The following is a 14193-nucleotide window of genomic DNA, read 5'->3' as shown; positions in this document are numbered from 1 at the left end:
CACATGTCCTTACATACTGGTGCTTTAATTCTATTGGCTAGAATCCCACTCACTCTGCAAGGTCAGAGCTTAGGTACATTACTCATTTTAATAGATATTGACATATTACTTTCTTTAATCTATCTGGATTTTACCTTTTGTATGAGGAGGTAGGGATTACAAATTCTGCTTTCTGCCACATGTTTAGCCAATTCTGCCAGCATCATTTATTAAATAAACCACCCTTTTCATAGGTTGCAATGCCACTTTTGACATATGGGAAGTTCTCATAAACACCTGAATCTTTTTCTGGAATTTCTACTCTGTTTCACTAATCTATTTATCTGATTTGATGCCAATAACAAGCCATTTTGATTACAACGGCTCTAAAGTTAGTTTGAATATCTAATGAGGTAAGTATGTCTTATTATTCTTTTGCATTTTGTACTTTAAGATATCTATTCTTCCATTTGAAGTTAAATTATTTTATTCAAAAAAACCCATTAAAGTTCTGAATGAAATTGCAAATATGTGTTTATAGAATTTGAAAGAACAGAAAATTGTACAGAGTTAAGTATTCCATATAGATGATTGTACATCTCTCCATTTATTTAAATAGTTGTTTTAGGTTTTTTTAAGGGGGGGTCCAAATCTTATAAAATTACTCCTATGTATTTTAAATTTTGTTGCTCTTATAAATGGGGTTTTTTCAAAGTCTGTTTCTAGCTGACTGACACTAGTAAAAAGAAAAATGACAGATTTTGTATATTTATCAAATATCCAAACACCTTATCAAAAGCTCTTATCAAATCTAGTATTTTTTTAGTCTCCTGGGTTTGTTAACCAATCATATCACCCCCAAAGACAACAATTTTATCTCCCCTAATATTTATATCCATTATTTGCTTTTCTCATCTTATTACATTAGCTAGTACCTCTAAATCGATGTAAATAATTGTGTTCATAGAAGGGAGCCCTATTTTGTTCCTGATTTGAAACAAAATAACTGCAACTTTGGACTGCTTATTATATTTGCTAAAATGATTTGATAGCCTTTTCATGTTTAAGTAAATAAGCTTATATTCCTATTTTGCTTACAGTTTTGTCAAGAATAATTATTTAATTTTATAAAATTATATTATAGTATCTAAAAGGTTTGTTGATTTAAAGAACTTTCATGTAGATTTTCTGATACTAAAACACCTTTACATTACAGAAATAAACCCTACTTAGTCATGGTGTGTTATTCATTTTATAAAGGGCTAGATTTGGTAAACCAATATTTTAGTTAGACTTTTTGCATCCATATTTATAAGTGAAATCAATATATAATTATCAGATTACATTAGTTTATAAAATGAATTCAAGAACTGCCCATTTTTTTTCCTATGGCCTGAAATTATTTAAATACCATAGGAATTTTCATTTTACTTCATAATTTTACTTTATAAACTAAGAAAGGTATTGTTAGATATTATGATAGAGGGTATTTTTTTGTTTGTTTGCTTTTTGGAGGGAGGGTATTATTGTTATACAACTTTTAAACATGGCAAGGAGTAGATGTTCAGAAAAGTATACAGGTTGACTAAAGTCAAGTAACTATTATGGTACGAAGCTGGGAATGGAACGCCAGTCTTCTGATTCCAGGCCTGGACCTTGGTCTACCATGTACGACATCATCTCTCGAGGGATGAGCCTGAAATCCTGACCTAAACAAAAGAGAGCAGAAATCCTACAGTAGGACCAACAAAAGAAAGTCACCCTTTGGAGAACACCCCATGGAACAGCCACAAGCCTTACAAACAAGAGCTATGAATTGCTGGGAAGCCGCAGCCACAGAATGATCTCCTTGGTGTTTGGTCCTTTGAAATGGGATCATCCAGATGGAGCAAATGCACCACGCGAACAGTGATTCAAGATGGCAGATCCATGAGGGGTAACGGTGTAGGGTTGTATATAACTATGTAAAGTAATGATAATTCATGTACACATCTTCTTTAATAATTTACAAAGAGTAAGTGTAAAGAGGTTAATCATTTGTCAAAGATTATACTCTATATCTTTTTTTTTTTTTTTTTTTTTTTTTGCGGTACGCGGGCCTCTCACTGTTGTGGCCTCTCCCGTTGCGGAGCACAGGCTTCGGACGCGCAGGCTCAGCGGCCATGGCTCACGGGCCCAGCCGCTCCGCGGCATGTGGGATCTTCCCAGACCGGGACACGAACCCATGTCCCCTGCATCGGCAGGCAGACTCTCAACCACTGCACCACCAGGGAAGCCCTATACTCTATATCTTAAAGGTGATGGAACACCCCATACTCCTTAAATCATGCTCTTTGTATGTTTCCTTCATAGCATTTATCACTCTTATTGCAATTATTTTATTTATTTGTGCTACTAGTTCTTTCCCTACCCACTGTCTTCCCCAATTACAATGGAGGTAACATAAGAGAAGAGGCCATATTGTATTACTGCTTTATCCACAGGCCTGAACACAGTGAAAAGACATTCAAAATATGTTTGTTATGTGATTGAAAAAATAAATTCCATACACCATTTATACCCTGCTTGGATCCTACATAGAAAGGACACCAGCTTTCCCTGGTGGTGGGAAAATGGTGGTCCCACTGCGCACACAGTTAGGAAGAATACTGTTTGCTGCTGCCTTTCTAAATATAAAATGTGCTATACATCCAAGTCAGAGCTCTCCATATCAATCTTATACAATCACCTTATTTGACAGTGACATTCTTTCAAAGGCAAATCAGTGTGAACTCTCAATATCCCAAATTAGATCAAGCACCCAGGTTCAAATGAGTTGGCCATTAATTACTCTCCACCACTGGCCTAAGTTTGAGACCACCAGATCTCATTTTTCATTGGGCTGACATCCTGAAAGGCACCATTTGTCAGGAGACCTCCCTTGTATTTTTTTCTTTTCCTTCCATTGTTTCACTGAATTAACCAAAGCAATATTAAATAAGTTGCTAAATACAGATATTAGCTCATTTGTAGCTAATATTATAGGTAAATGGTGCAGTAAATGAAGCACCCTTCACCCTCCCCTGGCCTTTCTTTTCTTTTCTTTTTTTTTTTTTTTTTGAAGCTTTTGTGATGTTCTCCAGGTAAATCCCATGCATAATGTAAGAGTGGCAATGTTGTTTGCATAATAAGCTATTTTCTACCACAGAAGCAGAAACATTTTATCGCTATAGAGAAAGCTCAAATTATGAATACATTTTCATATAAGTTGATTTATGTGAAAATTACAAATAAATGCAGAGCCGAGCTGCAAGTGAATTGTTTGTTCCCAGTTCAAGGAGTGGTGTTATTTGAAATTAAAAAAGAAAACAACCCACCACATCCTGCTAAGAGAAATATTTTTAATGTTATTCAGACTGAAACACATGTCATATGACCCAAGAAGAAAAGCATCACCTGGTCTGGAAGTAGGACCTGAGGTTGCAAAAGCTAAGATACATTTGTCTGCTGATTTCTGAAGCCATCTTATCATGGATAACATAAATGTAATATATATATATATATATATTATTCATGATATATGTATTTTTACTTGCACTTGGGCTGCAAAGATTCTCAGCAAACTCTATAACTACTTCTTTCAATAGTCAAAGGAAGTTGAAAGAATAAATGGAAGCTCATTATCACTTCTGCACAAGTAAGAGCTAAACGTGTGTGTTAAAGACATGAAGATGGTTTTGTGTAAGACCCAAAGCTTCTCAGACAACTGCAGGGCTCTCAAAGTGGGATGCACATTTATAATTCCAGGCAGAATCATGGCAGGTAGAGAACCTATCTTGCTAGAACACTCCTCCCCCATTAAACTAATACACTGTTTGGCGTCCGGGTGGTTGATCCATAACAGGGGTGTGAGGCTGGCCACAAAACCGTGGCTAAGGTTTCAGATGTGGAGGAGGCAGGTTTCAGGGAAAGGACACAGTGACGTGTCACCTTGGACAATAATAAAATAAATAACAAGTAAAATAAACGCAACCTGTTTAGCAATTTGGGCACTATAGGCCTGTACTTTTCCTAGCCCTTTATGCTGGCCTGGATTACCCTCATCATGGGCCATGGTCACAGAAATCACCCCATCCTCAATGTTGCCCCAGATCTCAGCTCACTTGTGCTTTAACTGTTGCTTATAAACCCTCACCTTTCAAGTTCTTGGTTCCGACAATGATCTCTGACCCCCTTCGCATTTTGCAACCCTTCAGACCTCCTAAACCGGCTTACTGGACTTCGGTGTCTTACTCAGCAATTTGTTCCATGTGTCCTGGAGAATCTCATGATGTTCAAAGCCACAGAGGAGACTCCTGTTTCCAGCCCCAGCCCATGGAGCACTGAGACCACCAACCACTCCCTCTCCCCCTCCTCCTCCCAGCACCACAGAAAGGGCAATTTGAGTAATACAGACAGCTAACCTAAACATGGGTCTCAATTCACCGTCCTGTCAAGAGATGTTGCATGTGTAGATCTGACCTTTGGCAAACCCTTTCTGCCATCTTCAAACCATCAAGATTTTTTCAGTAAGTATATTCCAGTCAAAGCATAAACTGGAATCGTGTAACTTGCCCGGCCTTGTTCAAGCAAAGAGACTAGAGCCCGTACCTTCATTGTCCCCCAGATTCAGGTACTAAACAACCGCCCAAGGATCTCTGCCACATTCATTCTGTCTTTATTTCTTATTTGCATTTCTTAGGCTGACTCTGTGCTCTTCCTCCAATGCTATGCTGGACCTCTGAGTAAGATGTGAAAATAAGCAGTGTAGGGGAAACACTGTTTTAATTACACTGTCTTGGATTTTCACATTCAGTAGGTTGACATTCATGGAGAAAATACTTGGTCTATTCCTGCACCACCCGAATTTTAGTCCAGCAACAAACCTTATGCCTGAGGTTTAAAAGCCAGGAGCCTGAAGAAGACTCTTCCTCTCTATTATTCTCTGACTCTAGCAATATAAGCAGGCCAAGAAGAAGCATATTTCTCTTTCAATTAGATGGAAAAAGACTCACTCCCACAAACACGACCATGTAGTTTGCGTCCCTTTTGCTAACTCAGGATGATAAAAGTAAAAAGGTCTTCAAAGGACAAATACTGGAAGAGTCCACTTGTATGGGGTACCTAGAGTACCTTGTATTCCTCGAGGCAAAAAGTACAGTGGTGGATGCCAGGAACTGGGAGGAGGAGAAAATGAGGAGTTACTGTTTAATAGGTACAGAGATTCAGTTTTGCAAGATAGGAGCTCTGTGGATGGATGTTGTGTGGTAGGACAAGATTGTGAATGTACTTAATGCCACTGATCTGTACACTTAAAATGGTTAAGATGGTATATTTTATGGTATGTGTATTTTACCACAAAAAAATAATAAAAGATATTTATTGAGCCACATTTTTTAAAGTAAAAAGAACTTTTAAAAATATCATATTTCCAAATTCTAATAGAACAACTGTTGAGTCATTGATTTAACACCTACTCTATGCCTTGTACTCCGCTAGGTCCTGGGGATACAGTATTTACTGTGAGAGACACATGCTCCGTGCCCATGGAGCTGAGAGCTAGTGGGGAGAGATGAATATTTTTTAAAAATTACAATTTGATGAGGACTTTGAAGGAAAACTGAAAGCTGTGCAGGACCATTTGGCAGACACCATCCCCCTGACCTGGCCTGCAGGAACAGAAAAGCCTTTCCTGACTGAGGAAGAGAGGTTTAGTGAAATTTGAGGAATGAAGGAGAGTTCATAGGAGAAAAACATCTGAGGGATGCTTGATCCCACATTTCTCAGTGTACCATCTCCCCACTAAGGACCCCTGGGCTCTGGATTTCTGTAATACTTGTCACCCAGCATTTTTCTGGAGACCAGATTCACACTGAAAACAAGTATCTTTCTCTTAGTTCAGGGTCAAATACCAAAAGAGAGTGGGACCTAGACACTAGGCCAAGGTCAGTGATAACAGAGATGGCATTTTAATCTCCTCTTTCACCTTTCCTTTCCAAAGCTCTCATCGACATACACTGAATAACAGAATTCTTTAAGGGCCCAATAAGGTTCTTTACAAGGTTGGAAAATTCTAAAAAGGCAAAATGTTTGGCTAAAATTTATCATTAATAGCTCAATAGTATGTTACATATCTTAATATATGTTTCCATACTCTCATGTCTTCCGATCATCCAGTTGACCTTAAATTTAGAGCAATTTTCCAACATCTTTGATATCTGCATTATCCCAACAAATGGCACAAGTTTGTAAGCAATGTCCCCATACTCTCCCCACTTCAAAAAACACAAACAGGGGCTTCCCTGGTGGCGCAGTGGTTGAGAGTCCGCCTGCCGATGCAGGAGACATGGGTTCGTGCCCCGGTCCGGGAGGATCCCACGTGCCGCGGAGCGGCTGGGCCCGTGAGCCATGGCCGCTGAGCCTGCGCGTCCGGAGCCCGTGCTCCGCAACGGGAGAGGCCACGGCAGTGAGAGGCCCGCGTACTGCAAAACACACACACACACACACACACACACACACACACACACACACACACACTTTCCCATCCCTGCTATAAACCTCACAAAGGCAGGTCTCAGGTCTATTTTATTCCCTGATGAATAGTCTCTGTAGTTCCTAAAACGTCATAGGTGCTCAATAAAAATTTCTTAACTGAATCCCCTTCTTGGTCCCAGCTTCTGAAATTCCTTTCACATATTGTATTAGAGCCCTCGTCACATCTAGATATGAAATAGCTCGGGGAGTCACACAGAACCTAGGTTTAAATCCCGGCTCTGCCACTTATTGAAACTATGAATTTAGGCCAACTACATTAACATTCCAAACATTAATGTCCCCATCTATGAAATGGGAATAATAATATATTTCACAGATGAGGAGCATGTGAGGCACATAAAAATGCTATATGAGGAGAGAGCGGTTGTCAGTCCCTCTTTACAAAGGAAGACAGGGTGGCCCACTGAGCTGAAATAACTTTCCTGAGGGTGCAACTTCGTCAGCTACATATGCTTGATCTTAAGGAAATTAAAAGGGGCAAATAGTGGAATTACCGAGACTGGGGCTTAATCCTGGTTAAGGGGACAACCTAATGTCTTGTACCTCTGAGAAGGGTCTAAAAGTCAAGTCATAGATGTAGTATAATATGAAATAAAGCCAGCAGTGCTTCTCAAACCTTAGCGTGCATACGAATCAGGTGGGGATTTTGTTAAAATGCAGGTTCAGATTCACCGGGGTGGAGACTGAGATTCTACATTTCTCACAAGGTCCCAGATGCTCCCCAGGCTCCTGTTGTCTGCACACCACACTTTGAGTAGCAAGGTTTTGAAGCACTACACAAAATATTGGGTATTATCACTCCAAGGGCCATACCATTATAATGATGACATAGAACCATCTCATTTCCGTGCTTCACGCAAAGGTTTCCTCGAAGTATTGTGATTTTCTCTTGTTGTCTTTTAAATGCCATAAACTCATACTTTGACCCTGACAATGATCATGATAAACACACCTGCAAAAAGGCCCCCAAGCTCCTGCTAGGCAATATCTTTAAGCTTAGTGCCATATAGCTTGTAGTTGCCTTAGCTCTTCTCCTCTTTAATCTGCCATCAAGTCAGGGAACCAAACTCACATCAAAGTCAGTTTGAATTCATTTTGTACAATTTCAACAGATACTATTTCAAAGGGCTCTGCTAACTTCAAAAATAATATTCATTACCTGGTCGTTGAAGGAAACTGCTCTCAGGATATTGCACACCGCCATCCCCTAATTTGGCAATTCCATCAGGAAAAGCAATTAAGTTTGTCTGACATGACTTGTTTTTGTAAATCCATGATGTTTACTGCTCTTAATTTAATTCTCCTCTTACTACTTATAATTTCATTCTCATTTGACAGTTCATATTTTCTCTCTGAGTGATTTTTTCCCCCTTTATATTACTAATCACAGAAAACTCAGGGAATAACATCACCTTTGGGGTAGGAAAGAGACTGGAAAATGATGGGCAATGTGCAGGCTCCCCTCAGGGAGGGCAGGAATTTTGTTCCTTATGATACCCCCAGCCCCTAGAGCAGTGCTTGGCATACAGATGGTGCTCAATAAATACCTGCTATCAGGTGCCATGCCAGGCACTGCAAAGGCAAAGAAGACTCTGACCCAGGCCTTTCCCTATTATTTCACATTAGTCAGGAGGCAGACATTTAAAAAGATAACTATAAAGCAATCTGGAAAAAAAATGGTACTGTGACAGAATTGCCAGTAAGGACTGGACCTTACAATTTTATGTTATTTTCAATGCTGGAAAAACGTCCATCTAAAATGCTGTCAGCAGTTACTGTCTTATTGATTGGAGACCTGAATTGCCTGTGATAATGTGTAATGTGCAAGTTACAGTAGCACAAATGAGGGGATGATCAACCATTCTGGAAAACCTGAGGTCAGGGAAGGCAACGGGCAGAAGTCACCTGGTGAGTCTCAAAGGATGAACTGTGATCATAGGACAAGGGGTAAGAACACGTTTTATATATAGGGAGGAGTGTGTGCAAAGCCACAGACTCATGCACCTGGGTGGTATGTTCAGAGGACCAAAGGCATTTGCTCTGGAACATGGGGCTCAGTGAGGAAGCAGCCAAAGATGGATTCAACTGAGCCAGGAGCCAGATCCTGGAAGACCTTGTGTGCTGAACTTAGAAACGTCATCAGTGGGCAATAGGGAGCCACTAAGGTGTTTTGGGCAGAGGAGTGAGATGATAAGATTGTGCGGTGAGACAAATCCATACTGATTGAAAGTATTTAAGGAATGGATTTGATGGGAACCAGACTGGATGCAAGAGAACAGGAGATGATTGCCACAGTCCACGTAAATGGTAACAAGGGTTTGAAGCAACTCTTACCAACAGGAATAGCTACCATGTATGACATGCCACAGATGGCCAGGAATGGAGCCAACACCCTGCAAGCCTTATCTTACTGAATTCAGAGACAGAGGGCAAGACCAGAGGGGAGAACTGAAGGATATACAGGAGACAGGATCAACAGTGACTTACCAGATGTGGGGAGGTGAGGGCTAGAGAGAAGGCAGGATGATACCCCTGTTTTGTGACTTTAGATGACAGTGTCTTTCATCAATATAGGGAAGACTTGAGAAGAAATACTATTGGGGGAAATATCATGAGCTCAATTTTAGACATGTTGAGTTTGAAGTGCTTAGGGAACCCCCAAGTAGAAATGGACAATGGGATAAGTGAACCTGGAGCTCAGAGTTTTAGGCAGGAGACAGGTTTGAGAATTCTCCATATATAGATGGAGGTTAAAATGGTGGGTGTGGGAGAAAGATGATGCAGATGAAAAGAGCACCAAAGCAGAAATGGAAAACACCATTTGTCATGGATGGACAAAGGATGAGGAAAGAATGAGACTCAGAAAGAATGTTGGAGAGGTAGGATGAGAACCAGGGAGAATGGTGTCAGGACAGCCAAAGGAGAAGAAAGGTTCAAGAAGGACAAAGTGGTCAGGACTTCCCTGGTGGTCCAGTGGTTAAGAATCCGCCTTCCAATGCAGGGGATTCGATCTCTGGTCAGGGAACTAAGATCCCACGTGCCGCGGGGCAACTAAGCCCGCGCGCTCTAGAGCCCTCATGCCACAACTAGAGAGAAGTCCACGCGCCGCAACTAAGAGCCCATGTGCCACAACTAAGATCCTGTGTGCTGCAACTGAGACCCTATGCAGCCAAATAAATAAATATTTTTTTTAAAAAAGAACAAAGTGGTCAACATTGTCAAGGGCTGCTTGAGGTATACTCATTAAATTTCTTTTGAGAAGGCATCATGAGTTCATTCAACACGTGGGGTCTACTTTCACACTGTAATCCCTACCAAAAGCTTTCTTGCTCATCAGACTATAGCAACACGATGGAAGAAAAAGCACCCTCTGAAACTGAAGGTAGAAAAGATCAACATGTAGTATTTGAGATTGGACATCTATCACACGTAACTCACAGGTAACAAGTCCAGGAATGTGCTGATTAGGAAGATATGGACGTATCATGAAAATATAAAGGAAATTACTGGTATATTATATTGTGACTTGCCTAGTATGAATTTATGAAATGTTAGAGTTGAGTGGGAGTATGTGCTTTTCATAAGTAATAAAAAATGGGTATTGGAGAACAAATGGCTAAAAAGCAGGTGAAATGATGCTCAATTTCAATTAGGGAAACTGAAATCAAAACCACAGTGAGATACCACTTCACACCCATTAGGATGACTGTTATTTAAAAACAATCACAACAACAACAACAACACAAAAAAAAACCCCAGAAACTAAAAAGTGTTGACAACGGTGTGAAGACATTGGTAATCCGTGTGCATTACTGGTGGGAATATAAAAGGGTGTGGCCACTGTGAAAAACAGTACGGGGCTCCTAAAAAAAATTAAACACAGGATTAACATATGATTCAAGAATTCCACTTCTGGGTATATACCAAAATAACTGAAAGCAGGGACCCGAACAGATATTTTTACACTCATGTTCTTAGCAAGCATTATTCACAACAGCTAAAAGGTGGGAGCAACCCATTGATGGATGAATGGGTACACACAACGTAGTATATACGCACAATGGAATATTATTCAACCTTAAAAAGGAAGAAAATTCTGACACGTGCTACCACATGAACAGATTTTGAAAGCATTATGCTAATAAGTCAGTCACAAAAGGACAAATATTGTATGATTTCAATTATATAAGATACCTACAGTAGTCAGATTCATAACAACAGAAAGCAAAATGGTGGTTGCCAGGAACAGGAGCAAAGAGGACTGGGGAGTTATTGTCTAATAGGTACAGAGCTTCTGTTTGGGAAGATGAAAAATGTTCTGGAGATGGATGGTGGTGATAGCTCCATAACAATGTGAATGTATATAATGCCAGTGAACTGTAGACTTTAAAATGATTAACATGGTAAATTTTATGTTTTGTACATTTTACTGTAATAAAAAAAAGTAAGTATTGGAGAAAAAGGAGTCTGTTTTCTCTCAAGACTGCCCAAAAGAGAAAAACTTCTGATTGTAGAGGGCTAGAGATGAACGGTTTTTCAAAAAAGCAGTGTGTCTGAAAGGAGAAGATACTTCATGGTGCCACAGCTCATACCATCATTAGTAGTACTACTACTATTACTACCAGTTATTGAGTACTTATTACTTTTCCACGCTAAGTATTTTATATACGTTTGTTAACATCTTCATTGGAGTATAATTGCTTTACAATGGTGTGTTAGTTTCTCCTGTATAACAAAGTGAATCAGCTATACGTATACATACATCCCCATATCTCTTCCCTCTTGCGTCTCCCTCCCTCCCACCCTCCCTATCCCACCCCTCTAGGTGGTCACAGAGCACCGAGCTGATCTCCCTGTGCTCTACATTGTTTCACTTTCAAAATGTTGTAAAAGTAAAAATGACTATCCCTAATTTACAGATAAGGAAAACAGGGCTCAGAGATGTTATGTGACTTGTTAAAGTTGCAAGGAATAAGATGCAGAGCAAGGCTTCAAATCCATGGCCTCTGTCTCCAGAAACCATGCTCTCAACCTCTCCACCGTGGGTGAGGATTCTGCACCCAGCTACTATGCAAGGCTTCCATTAGGAATATGTGTGGACTTACCCAGAGAACTATTTACATAGGAAATTTTCCTGAACAGGACACAAGGTGGGAATAATCCCCACTGAAAATAACCAACAGGTATTTCTTTCCTATGAATCTCTCAGCAGAAACAGTGTAAAGCAATGGTTACAATACAAGCTCTGCGACCAGGCTGCCTGGGTTCCCATCCTGGTTTTACCCTTCTAGTTAGTTAACTTTAGGTAAGTTACTTAACCTGCTGGAGACTTAATTTCCTCACCTGAAAATGGAAATGATAACACCTTACAAGATTGTTATTAGGATTAGATGAATTACTAAATGTAAAAACATAGAATTGCCTGGCCAATAAAAAAATTAAATTAGCATTAGCTATGTGGTTTTTATTAGTTTAACTCATTTTGTGCTTCTGGATGCTGATACTACCCTTCAACTGGATCGTCAACACTGAGCAACCAACCAATTTGGAATATCTGGAGTTGCTCTAAAAGTTTTAATGTATTGTCAGGGCCAATCATATATTGTATGATTCCATTTATAAAATCTAGAAGAGGTAAAACTAATCTATGCATTAGAAGTCAGGAGAGTGGTTTACCTCTGGACAGGGAGAAGGAGGACATGATTGGAAAAGGGAAGTAAGAAATCTTCTAGATTCCTGGTAATGGTCTATTTATTGACTTGTGTGTTCATTTTGTAATAATTCATTGAGGTGTACCTTTATTATCGGTGTACTTTTATTTATACATACTCCAAATATAAATGGCTCATTGAGAAAGAAGAGAATCTGCAAGAAAGAATCCTAACCCAAAGCGAAATAAAAGTGCACAACTGGATTGCGTTGCTTGCCTTCTCAAACACTTGTAATGGTCCCCATTGCCCACAGAATCAAGTTTAAGCTCCTTAGCATGGAATACCAGAAGGTCCTTTAAGTTTGCAAGGAGTAACATGCCTTCTCTTCATCTAACTAGCAGTTGTACTCACTGTCCTCCATCAAGGTAAGGAGACAGATGCTACCATCCATGTGGCAGAATTTTGTCACCTCAGAAACAGCTGCTCTCCCTGTATTCAACCATGGTTTCTGCCTTTGACTCACACAGTAATCACTGGCCCAGTCATTTGTAGCCAGGGGAGCAGGCTTTGTTTGAAACAAGTTAAGCCACTTAAAGGCTAAAATAAGCTTAGGTTTCATTTAAAGGCTACAAGAAGCTTCATAGGAGTCAATGGCCTGATGAAGACACCAGATGTGTTGTCTTCATAGTACCTCTGTCTAGAGAGGTGAAGGTTCCTGGGGGTCAGCTTTGTGGATTAGACTGCACCTGGAGTTCAAGTCTGGGCATCATGCTGTGAAAAGGATGGAAATCAGCCTGACATAACCATCAGAGAGAGGCCATGATGATGAAAGAACTTGAATCTACATCATGGAATCAATGGCTGAAAGCCTATCTTCCCAATCCGTGTGCCTTGGCATCCCAGTGTGCTCCAAATCGTTTAAAGCTGTACCTGGACATGAATCACTCAGCCCTTGAGCAGGACTTGGGACAGCCAAAAACCCCATGCCAGCCAGCTGTGGTCAAGACAGCCCTGGTAAGGGCTCTGCACTGTTCAAGCACAGTGGGCCTGAGGATGCCTTTCATGGTCCCCCAGGGGAAAGCACAAAAAGTGACTCTTGGCACTGGCTCTCAGCCTGGATATACTGAGCATAGACAAGAAGGTGCTGTACCACCTGAGACATCTACCTTGGCAGACAGAGGCAGAGCACATTATTGCCCATCGTGAAAGAGGGACCGAGGACCTCCTGCTGAAGTGGTTCATATTCCAGATGCCCAAAGAGCACAGTGTGTGACCCTAGGTGCTGCCAGCTGGAGGTGGGGGAGGGAGGCTGGCAGGTGCCCTGTGGATGTGGTTCTGGTGCTGTTCAGAGCCTTTCTTCACATACAACAACTTCTTCCCTCCCTGGGTAGCTTAAGTACCCCTGAAGGAGACATCCGTACCACTGGGTGGGCGCTCTAACAATGCACCTGCATTCTGCAAAGTAGATAGAGCTTCAGCATATTTGGAAATACTTAAAAAGTTCAATTGGATTAGAAGTCCTTTCTCACCAACATTAGAAAACTTCAACATTATATTTGTCAATGAAAGTAAAGGAAAAGCTATGAGAGTCTTTAACTATAACTTCAACGACTACACATTTCTGAAGGTGTAAAAAGGGTATTAAATTTTAAATCACAGCTTCTTGTCCATCACGACTACCAAAAATTTGAAGAAACGGTCATTAAGAAGTCTTGATCAGGAATTACATGTAGCCATTTCAAATGTAAAACATGATATTGAAGGTTACATTCATGGAATTAAGCTAAGTTTTGCTGTCACACCTTCAAAAAGATTTTATTTGGAAGCTAAGTACAAATTCAGTATTTAACATCCTCCTTAATATTTTATATTTTATTTTCTTATCATAATTATGTACTGCTATAAAGAAAATGTAATGAATTTTTCGTTAATCCCCAGACAGACATCCCTAATTTGCTTCGGGTTCACCCCAGGGTGTCATGCAAATATC

The sequence above is a fragment of the Mesoplodon mirus genome (assembly GCF_964341445.2).
Source record: "Mesoplodon mirus genome assembly, chromosome: 2".
In the NCBI taxonomy this organism is placed as follows: domain Eukaryota; kingdom Metazoa; phylum Chordata; class Mammalia; order Artiodactyla; family Ziphiidae; genus Mesoplodon; species Mesoplodon mirus.
Note: the sequence above shows the minus strand (reverse complement) of the source record.